Source organism: Coregonus clupeaformis, chromosome 15 (genome assembly GCF_020615455.1).
Source record: "Coregonus clupeaformis isolate EN_2021a chromosome 15, ASM2061545v1, whole genome shotgun sequence".
Taxonomy (NCBI): domain Eukaryota; kingdom Metazoa; phylum Chordata; class Actinopteri; order Salmoniformes; family Salmonidae; genus Coregonus; species Coregonus clupeaformis.
The window spans coordinates 19,429,485-19,439,760 of record NC_059206.1 but is presented as its reverse complement, the minus strand read 5'-3'; positions in this window follow the sequence as shown (position 1 = coordinate 19,439,760).

Sequence of the window (10,276 nt, the reverse complement as noted above, 5' to 3'; positions counted from 1 at the left end):
CTTTGAAACTTCTGTAATTAGTCTTTCTGCTTTCAACTTTATTGTTGTGTGTATGTAAATGTGTGCTTGTTTGACTCAGTTGATTAGAGCTTGGCACGAGAAACTCCACGGTTTGGGGTTCAATTCCTGTAGGGATCACATACACATACCATAAATGTATGCACTCACTTTACTGTAAAACCCTTTGCATAAAAAGCATCTGTTGGGTGGCATATATGCTGAACAAAAATGTAAATGCAACATGCAACAATTTGAAAGATTTTGCTGAGTTACAGTTCATATAAGGAAATCAGTCAATTGAAATAAATTCATTAGGCCCTAATCTATGGATTTCACATGACTGGGCAGGGATGCAGCCATGGGTGAGCATGTGAGGGCATAGGCCCACCCACTTGGCGGCCAGACCGCCCCACTGGGGAGCCAGGCCCAGCCAATCAGAATGAGTTTTCCCCACAAAAGGGCTTTATTACAGACAGAAATTCTCCGAAGCACCCCCCGCCCCCCCACAGGTGAAGAAGCCGGATGTGGAGGTCCTGGGCTGGCGTGGTTAGACGTGGTCTGAGGTTGTGAGGCCAAATTCTCTAAAATGACATTTGAGGCAGCTTATGGTAGAGAAATGAACACTAAATTCTCTGGCAACAGCTCTGATGGACATTCCTGCAGTCAGCATGCCAATTGCACGCTCCCTCAAAACTTGAGACATCTGTGGCATTGTGTTGTGTGACAAAACGACACATTTTAAAGTGGCCTTTTATTGTCCCCAGCACAAGGTGCACCTCTGTAATTATCATGCTGTTCAATCAGTTTATTGATATGCCACACCTGTCAGGTGGATGGATTATCTTGGCAAAGGAAAAATGCTAATTAACAGGGATGTAAACAAATTGTTGCACAAAATTTGAGAGAAATAAGCTTTTTGTGCGTATGGAACATTTCTGGGATTTCTTTATTTCAGCTCATTAAACATGGGACCAACACTTTACATGTTGCGTTTATATTTTTGTTCAGTGTATTATCTGCATGTTCTGTTCTGTAACCCACCACAAGGTGACAGCAGTCATCCACCTGACCAGCATCATCCCTCTCTCCAAGGGAAGAGGATAGGGGTTGAATGAGTCAATTGGATGCTGGGTACGATTACATGTTTTATTGTATGAGGGCCACGGGATGATTGTGGCTATAATTCAGATTAATGTCAGCAGAGGTTGTGCAGTGCACGTCTACAAAATGCTTGCTTTTAGCTTTCGTTACTTGATTCTTCCTCACTACATCCATTTTAAACTAGGAGACAAATACAACCTTTTTACTCCATGGTGGAAATGGTGATTTATGTATCACACAATGGCTGAGTTCGCACAGGCAGCCTAACTCAGATATCTTTTCACGAATTGGTATTTTGACCAATCAGATCAGCTCTGAAAAAGATCTGATGTGATTGGTCAAAAGACCAATTATTAGAACAAATTATCAGAATTGGGATGTTTTCACTGGGAGTTTATACTTAATCTATTTACCAAGATGCATTTTTTCATTTTAAATAGTGTCCAGATTAACACAAAATATATATAATAGAGAGTTTTGGTCCATTTCTCCACATTGTGCTAGATAGCCATGATCTTGATACCATTTTCTTTACTGGTAATTGATACACTCTTCTTAGAATTCATTACTCATTGGTCTTATTTTCCCACAGTCAAGGGCATTAGTTAGCTCTGTGTAGTTTGTTTTTCAGTCTCTATCTTCTTTCTGTGTAAATCTCACATTTGACTACGGACCAAAAAATAATTATTTGAAGAATAGTCCCTCAGAAAATAGGGGGATTTTTAATGAATGGGATTTAAACCTAACCGCAGCAGAAAATCTAATAGTTTGTGAAAGAAAAGTAAAGCATCCCATGTCTGCCAATGACATTGATTACCATTCTCTAATACCTGGCCTAAGGAGGCTAAAGTCTATCCAATTACCTTTGGCTGCCACCATCGTTAGTTTGACGGGTCCTCCAGCCAGCCGATCCTTATTGTCTGTCTTACTGAGATGCCAAACACAGGGACAATGGCTGCCATGCAGTGAGACAGTCCTAATGAGAGGCCGCTGGAAGGGTATGGTAATACCTCCAATCTAAAACCTCTACTAGGCTAATACCTCTCCTCTCAAGTAAAGCTGTTTTACCAGTCTCCTCTGTGGGCTGTGGGAGTGACTGAGTGTCTAATTTTTTTATTTTTAAGCAAACTGAATGTCTCTCCATCTCCAGCCTGTGTCATTTTCAGTTTGCGTCCCAAATGACACACTATTACCTATGTAGTGCACTACTTTTGACCAGAGCCCTATGGGCCCTGGTCAAAAGTATTGCACTTTATAGAATATGGTGCCATTTGACTCAGGCAGCCACATTCTGCTGCCAGTACAGTGAAGGCCAAGGGAGGCTCCCAGCCTAGAAGAGGCTGCTGTAAAACATGTAATATACAGTGGGGGAAAAAAGTATTTAGCCAGCCACCAATTGTGCAAGTTCTCCCACTTAAAAAGATGAGAGAGGCCTGTAATTTTCATCATAGGTACACGTCAACTATGACAGACAAAATGAGAAAAAAAATCCAGAAAATCACATTGTAGGATTTTTTATGAATTTATTTGCAAATTATGGTGGAAAATAAGTATTTGGTCAATAACAAAAGTTTCTCAATACTTTGTTATATACCCTTTGTTGGCAATGACACAGGTCAAACGTTTTCTGTAAGTCTTCATAAGGTTTTCACACACTGTTGCTGGTATTTTGGCCCATTCCTCCATGCAGATCTCCTCTAGAGCAGTGATGTTTTGGGGCTGTTGCTGGGCAACACAGACTTTCAACTCCCTCCAAAGATTGTCTATGGGGTTGAGATCTGGAGACTGGCTAGGCCACTCCAGGACCTTGAAATGCTTCTTACGAAGCCACTCCTTCGTTGCCCGGGCGGTGTGTTTGGGATCATTGTCATGCTGAAAGACCCAGCCACGTTTCATCTTCAATGACCTTGCTGATGGAAGGAGGTTTTCACTAAAAATCTCACGATACATGGCCCATTCATTCTTTCCTTTACACGGATCAGTCGTCCTGGTCCCTTTGCAGAAAAACAGCCCCAAAGCATGATGTTTCCACCCCCATGCTTCACAGTAGGTATGGTGTTCTTTGGATGCAACTCAGCATTCTTTGTCCTCCAAACACGACGAGTTGAGTTTTTACCAAAAAGTTATATTTTGGTTTCATCTGACCATATGACATTCTCCCAATCCTCTTCTGGATCATCCAAATGCACTCTAGCAAACTTCAGACGGGCCTGGACATGTACTGGCTTAAGCAGGGGGACACGTCTGGCACTGCAGGATTTGAGTCCCTGGCAGCGTAGTGTGTTACTGATGGTAGGCTTTGTTACTTTGGTCCCAGCTCTCTGCAGGTCATTCACTAGGTCCCCCTGGGTGAGATCTTGCGTGGAGCCCCAGATCGAGGGAGATTATCAGTGGTCTTGTATGTCTTCCATTTCCTAATAATTGCTTCCACAGTTGATTTCTTCAAACCAAGCTGCTTACCTATTGCAGATTCAGTCTTCCCAGCCTGGTGCAGGTCTACAATTTTGTTTCTGGTGTCCTTTGACAGCTCTTTGGTCTTGGCCATAGTGGAGTTTGGAGTGTGACTGTTTGAGGTTGTGGACAGGTCTCTTTTATACTGATAACAAGTTCAAACAGATGCCATTAATACAGGTAACGAGTGGAGGACAGAGGAGCCTCTTAACTAAGAAGTTACAGGTCTGTGAGAGCCAGAAATCTTGCTTGTTTGTAGGTGACCAAATACTTATTTTCCACCATAATTTGCAAATAAATTCATAAAAAATCCTACAATGTGATTTTCTGGAGAAAAAAAATCTCAATTTGTCTGTCATAGTTGACGTGTACCTATGATGAAAATTACAGGCCTCTCTCATCTTTTTAAGTGGGAGAACTTGCACAATTGGTGGCTGACTAAATACTTTTTTCCCCCACTGTATATTCTCTGTTTGGACAATAGTTTGTGGGTTTGGACCAGCCAGAGACAAAAGAAAGCAGGTTTTCTTCCATTCGAAAGTTAGTCTCTATCTGGAATAGTTATTGCTAGCCAGCATGATGACAGTCAGAGACAAACTGTTTTCCACTTTAATCTTGTTAAGTACTACAGTATAGTCTCCTGTTGCTGTTATAGCTTTTATATAGTCTCATCCAACAGCTGTGTGCCTGTCTGACTACACTACATTATTTTAGGAGAGCTTAGAAGAGTCTAGAAGCCTGGCACACAAGGCTGACCTTTTTGTCTCTCTAGGCTATTAAAACATGCTGCCTCCTTTTCACATCTAAATCCCAGAGTTTGAGTACGGTAAACTGAAGTGGTCCGGGACAGACAGGTTAATACCCAATCCACCAAGGAGTCACTACATACACTGACTGACTATACATCTTTATGTCAGTTTGTTTGAGTATGGTAGTCTGAGGTGGTCAGACGGGTTTATACTCACTCCATCAAAGGAGCCACCACATACCCTAACCGACTGACTCTGCACCTGTTACATGGAGAGGACAAGCTCCAACTGGGCTCTGGCCAAGCTTCCTATTGACCCAGTCAGCCCCTCTTGTCTTCCCTGCAATTCTCCAGGTTGATGCTGTATAAGAGTATGTTCTCAGCTCAATTTACCAGTTAAAATAAGGGTTAAATAAGAGAATTGGTGGGAATATGCAAAATTGCTTGAATTTCAGTAGAATTGCTTGAATTGGCTGACAGGTGTTTAGGGTTAGGATCATGTTATCACGTTTCAGGAGACGACCCAGATGCAGAGAGTGTCGAAGTAACAAAAGTTTATTACAAAAACAGGGGGCAGGCAAACGACAGGTCAAGGGCAGGCAGAGGTCAGTAATCCAGATCAGAGTCCAAAAGGTACAGAATGGCAGGCAGTCTCAGGATCAGGGCAGGCAGAGGTCAATACTCCAGGGCCCCCTAGGGGCGCCACCTGGCGTCCTACCTGGGTGCATACCTGGTTGAACGGGGTGCTAGCGTTGAAACTCAGCGATGAGGCCTGGGTCCAGGATGTCAGACCTCACTGAACACCTCCCGGAGGTCCTGGTACTCCGCGGGAATGGCGGAGAGGTCCGAGGCAACTTCCGAGCCCCCAGGAAGACGTCCCGGGGCAGGCTGAGCTGACTTCAGGCAATGCGCATGGCAGAACGGGCTACAGCCCACTAGTCAATAAAGGTGTTGTGTCGCTGGAGCCAAGAGAAATCCAATACCACGGGGACCTGAGGAGACTTAATTAGCAGGAATTGGATCGTCTCGCTGTGGTTCCCTGATACTCGTAGGTTGATGGGGGTGGTATTGTGGGTGACCCAGCCTATAGAGCGCCCGTCCAGTGCTCTAACGTCCATGGGAATGGAGAGGAGCTGAGTGGGTTTGCCCAGCTCGGACGCCAGGGTAGCTTCCATAAAGCTCTCATTGGCCCCAGAGTCGATGAGTACCCGGAGAGATTGACTGGTTCCCCAACAGCACGATGGCATGAAAGGGGGTGCAAGTAAGAGGAGAGGAAAAGTTGTCCGTATGGCCCACCAGAGTACACGCTCCTACCGGTGAGCCTGGTCTTTTAGTGGACAGGTGGACACAAAATGACCAGTTGTCCCGCAATTCAGGCAAATCTTCGTGTGAAGCCTGTATTGCCGTTCAGCTGGAGACAGCCTAGCTCTGCCTAGTTGCATCGTTTCGGGAAGAGGTGAATTGGCAGACTTTGGAGACTCTCGGGGGAACTCGGGTAGCCTTGGGTTCTCTCTGCAACGGCGCCTTCAGGGACTTCCAGGATGCCTCGGAGACAAGGTGGAATCGGACATCCTCTCCTTCCTTCCCGTAGTCGCCCATCGATCCAAATGGTCAAGGCGATGAGTGAGTCAAGATCCGTCGGTAGTTCCCGGGCTGCAAGCTCATCCTTAACTTCCTCCGATACTCCGTGCAGGAACGTGTCGAACGGCGCTTCCGGGTTCCAGGCACACTCAGCTGCCAACGTGCGGAAATCCACTGCATAGTCTGCCACACTGCGGGATTCTTGCTGAAGCTGGAGTAACTTCCGGGCAGCCTCTCTCCCGGACAACGGAGCATCGAAAACCTTTACCTCCTGCATGAACTCCTCCAGACTGAAGCATATGGCCGACTGTTGTTCTCACACTACCGTAGCCCAGGCGATAGCCCTCCCGGACATCAGCGTGATGAGGTACGCTATCTTAGAGCGGTCCGAGGGGAAGGAGGAGGGTTGCAGCTCGATGATGAGCGAACACTGAGCGAGAAATGCCCGACAGGTTCCCGACTCTCCAGCGGGGGAGGTAAGCTGGGTTCTTGGGAAACCGGGGTGGCCGGGGAGGCCGCGCTGCTAACAGCCAGGTTACTGAGGGGCTGGGAGGTTACCGTCGTGGTAGGCTGCTTAACAGACAACCCGCGGAATTGCTCCAGCAATGTGTTAAACGCTTGGTCATCGCGTTCGGCCAAGGTCTGGAACCCTTCCATGAGACCACGAAGCAACTCCTCGTGCCTTCCAATGGTGGCTCCTTGGGAGGAGATGGCGTTGCGGAGCTGGTCCAAAAGGTACAAAACGGCAGGCAGTCTCAGGGTCAGGGCAGGCAGAGGTCAATGATCCAGGGTGGTGTGACAAGGTGCAGAACGGCAGGCAGGCAGAATGGTCAAAACTAGAAAACAGGAACTTGAGAAAGACAGGAGCAAGGGGAAAACCCCTGGTAGGCTTGACGAAACAAAACGAACTGGTAACAGACAAACAGAGAAAACAGGTATAAATACACTGGGGATAATGGGGAAGATGGGCGGTAGAGCACGGCGCTTGTAACGCCAAGGTAGTGGGTTCGATCCCCGGGACCACCCATACACAAAAAAAAAATAAAAATGTATGCACGCATGACTGTAAGTCGCTTTGGATAAAAGCGTCTGGTAAATGACATATTATTATTTATTATTAACTCCCCTATGTATTGTCTATGTACTTTTATTTTGCAATATTGTATTGCCAGCCTGCAAGTGTAAGTGTTATGGACAGACTGATGCCTGACAATACACACACACACACACACACACACACACTCACACACACACACATACACAGAGCCTTGTCTGACGATGCTCCAGGGGCCTCACACACACACACCTCCCAGGAAATCCGTTGCAGATGGACAGGATAAAATCAAGTCCACTTCCACCAGCCTGTGGCCTGGTTGTAACATATCCCAGAGAGAGAGAGACACTGCTTAGCAGAGGACTAGAACTGGAAAGGATTAGAGAAGAGGGAGAGATGAGATCTATACTGTATAACCCTGAGTCAGGGAAACAAACACTACTGAGGAAGAGGTGGCTTTGATGAGTGCAGCATGTAAATGATTTGTATTGTGTTTATAGGACATGGGGCCAGCCCTGGCCCTGCGTCACTACCAGGCAGAGAGCCTCATGCTACTGCTGCTCCGCTCTGTGGTGGGGCCTCACAAATACACATCATAGAAATTAACGAGAGGAAGGCATCAGAACCTAGTCTTTAGGCTTTATTCTCTCTCTCTCTCTCTCTCTCTCTCTCTCTCTCTCTCTCTCTCTCTCTCTCTCTCTCTCTCTCTCTCTCTCTCTCTCTCTCTCTCTCTCTCTCTCTCTCTCTCTCTCTCTCTCTCTCTCTTTCTCTCTCTCTCTCTCTCTCTCTCTCTCTCTCTCTCTCTCTCTCTCTCTCTCTCTCTCTCTCTCTCTCTCTCTCTCTCTCTCTCTCTCTCTCTCTCTCTCTCTCTCTCTCTCTCTCTCTCTCTCTCTCTCTCTCTCTCTCTCTCTCTCTCTCTCTCTCTCTCTCTCTCTCTCTCTCTCTCTCTCTCTCTCTCTCTCTCTCTCTCTCTCTCTCTCTCTCTCTCTCTCTCTCTCTCTCTCTCTCTCTCTCTCTCTCTCTCTCTCTCTCTCTCTCTCTCTCTCGCTCTCTCTCTCTCGCTCTCTCTCTTTGTCTCTCTCTCTCTCTCTCTCTCTCTCTCTCTCTCTCTTTCTTTCTCTCTCTCTCTCTCTCTCTCTCTCTCTCTCTCTCTCTCTCTCTCTCTCTCTCTCTCTCTCTCTCTCTCTTTCTCTCTCTTTCTCTGTGTGTGTGTGTTTGCGGTAGCCACATATCCCCTCTGCCCACGTCTCCCCCCTTTCCCCCTTCCCTGTCTCTCTCCACCTCCCTCCCCTTGTTTGTGTTGTGTGTTGGCAGCGATGTCACGGATGTTGTTGCTGTGTTGCACATGGTGGGAACTAGCACCGGTGTTGTGACCACCACCACTCTGACTGGGTTCAAAGTGTTCAGACAGTCTGTGTCCCAAATGCTACCCTTTTCCCTATATAGTGCACTACTTTTGACCAGAGGCCTATGGCCCTGGTCAAAAGTAGTGCACTATATAAGGAATATGGTGTAATTCGGGACACAACCAATGTGTTGCGTAACTATCACCTTCTGTGGTGATAGTGTGTTCTTCTGATTCCGGAATGTACATTGTGTCACGGTTTCGGCCGAGGCGGCTCCTCCTCCTTGTTCGGGCAGGTTTCGCCGGTCGTCGTCTCCGGAGTTCTAGCTGCCACCGCTCGATGTTTCGTGTTTGTTTGGTTTTGTCTGTTAGTCACACCTGTTTTGTGTTAGGTCTCGTTTAGCACCCTATTTAGTTTCCTTGTTGTTAGGTTTGTGTTGTGTGTGATTATTCGTGTCGTGGTTGCGCTACCTGTTACGGTACGCTATTTTCCGTAGTTTCCTCCTTGTGTTTAGGAGAGATTTACGCCCCTTTGTGTGCGCTTGCATGTCGCCTGTGTGCGTCTTTTTGCCTCCGGGCTGTTGTGGATTATTTTTGTGCTAAGTAAAGTCTTGTTGGACTTACCCTCTGCTGCCTGCGCCTGATTCCACACCACACCTATACACAGCAGCGTGACAGAATCACACACCACCAGATGGAATCAGCAGGAGCACCCGTCGACCCCATGGAGGAGCGTCTCCTTGGACACGAGCACCGGATCAACTGTATCGGGCACGCCTTGGAGGGCGTCATGGACACCCTTCGTCGATGGGAGACCAGCGGGGTTCCCATAGCCCCACCTATCGCACCATCACCTTCACCACCGGACAACCAGCCCGTCCATCGACCGGAACCCAGTGGGATTCGGCTCTCGCTCCCGAGGGCGTACGACGGCACCGCTGCCGGGTGTCAGGGGTTCCTCCTACAAGTGGAGCTCTACATTGCCACCATACACCCGGCGCCCTCGGGATACGAGAGCGTGTCCGCCCTCATCTCCTGTCTCACCGGCAAGGCGTTGGAGTGGGCCAACGCTGAGTGGAGGGGAATAGACGCCGCCACCGTCACGTATGCAGAGTTCTCCCGTCGCTTCCGTGCGGTCTTCGACCATCCACCAGAGGGGAGAGCGGCGGGGGAACGTCTATTCCACCTCCGACAGGGGATGAGGAGCGCTCAGGCGTTCGCACTGGAGTTCCGGACTCTAGCGGCTGATGCGGGGTGGAATGAGAGGGCCCTCATAGACCACTTCCGATGTAGCCTTCGGGAGGACGTCCGCCGGGAGTTAGCCTGCAGGGACAGTACACTAACATTTGACCAGCTGGTGGACATGGCCATCAGACTGGACAACCTGCTGGCGACCCGCGGACGTCCCAGGTGGGGGCCCCCCATTCCACCCTCCAGCGCCTCCGAGCAGTGTCCGATGGAGCTTGGAGGTGCTGGCGCTAGAGGGAGAGGAGGTAGGAGCCCGAGGGGGGCAGTCTCCTGCACCAAGTGTGGGCGCGGAGGGCACACCGCGGCTAGGTGCTGGGGAGGGTCCCCTGGTAAAGGAAAGAGAGCCGGTCGTACAGTGGGGAGTCCACCCCGGTGAGTAGGCGCCCTACTTACCCAGAGCTTTCTGTCGTGCACATTACCTTACCTGTTTGTTTCCCACAGGTTGCACCTCGGTCCCAGCATAAGGCGCTAGTCAATTCAGGCGCAGCTGGGAATTTTGTAGACCGGAGATTCTGTATTAAGTTAGGGATTCCCCTCCTTCCAGTCGACAAACCCTTTCCTGTACATGCCCTAGATAGTCGTCCGTTAGGATCTGGGTTGATTGGGGAGGTCACAGCGCCACTTAGGATGAGGACGCAGGGGGGTCATGAGGAGACGATTCAACTCTATCTGATCGACTCTCCTGCGTATCCGGTGGTACTGGGGCTTCCCTGGTTGATGACCCATGATCCTACTATTTCGTGGCGAG